Source organism: Meriones unguiculatus (genome assembly GCF_030254825.1).
Source record: "Meriones unguiculatus strain TT.TT164.6M chromosome Y unlocalized genomic scaffold, Bangor_MerUng_6.1 ChrY_unordered_Scaffold_32, whole genome shotgun sequence".
Lineage (NCBI taxonomy): Eukaryota > Metazoa > Chordata > Mammalia > Rodentia > Muridae > Meriones > Meriones unguiculatus.
In genome coordinates this window covers 7,133,431-7,134,631 of record NW_026843711.1, presented here as the reverse complement: position 1 = coordinate 7,134,631, position 1,201 = coordinate 7,133,431, and positions in this window count along the sequence as shown.

Here is a 1,201-nt window from a genome sequence, read left to right as displayed (position 1 = left end):
CCAGAATTTCTCCCATTACAAAGACTCTCATCAGCTAAAAAACAGCTACAGTGTCCCTACCATATATTTTTATATCCTGTCAGAGTTAGGAAAGATGGTTTCCTGCTAAAAGATTACACTTCCCTCTTTCTCTTGTGGCCAGATCAAGGAGCTGCAGAAGCAAGGGACTATTATGTACTAATAGTTTCCATCCACATAAAGTTCTGCAGTTGCTCATATGTACCATTTGGGCATCCATAGAAATGGCTGATAAGGTGGCGCTGTGCCATGAACAAACCTTGTCCTAACTGTGGTAGCTATTTTATCTCAACTTGACAAGCTAAAGTCATGTGAGGAGGTGCCTCCTCTCAATTAAAGAAATACCTCCATAATATTAGGTTGTAGTACTGCCTTTGGGGCATTTTCTTATTTAGAGCCCTTAGGGGCAGGGCTCAGTCCATCTGTGGTTGTGCCATCCCTGGGCTGGTGGTTCTTGGTTCTATAAGGAGGCAGAGTGAGCAAGCCATATGAAGCAATTCAGAAAGCAGCAACCCTCCAGGGCCTCTGCATCAGGTCCTGTGTTTGTTCAGGTTCTCACTCTGTTTCAGAGTTCCTGTTATGCCTTCCTTTAATTAGATGAACAGGGATATTGAAGCTTATGCCAAATAGGGCTTTTCCTCCCCAAGTGGCTTTTTGATTATGGTGTTTCATCATAGTAATAGAAATTGTAGTTATGATACAACCTAAAAGCTAGACCTACAAGTTCCTTAACAGTAAAACATAGGTGAAGCTGGGTGGGTTGGGAAACTTCAGGTTCCATAGGCATCACAGATAGGAGAGCTGTGAGGGGATGTTCTGCTAGAACTTGAAGTCTTAATATTCATTTCACAACAAAATACACATTTAAGTAGGCCTGTAGTTTGAAAAATCTACCTCTACTTTTCAAGTTTTTAACTCCTGATGGGTACAAAACAAGCCAAGTACTGTGGGCTGGACTTCACCTCCACTCACCCTTTGTCCAAGTGCCTTTATGCAGCACAGAGCCCACATACCTCTACATAATGATCCTAACCATGGAGGCATGATCCCTGTTGACAGAAGAGTTCATGAGGGAGCAGTACAGTCCAGGGGCTAAGAAAAGAACAATCATGAACTTAGTCCACTGACTTATTTTTGAGTGTTGCCTCTTGTGTGACAGGAGGATGATATAGCACTCACTCAC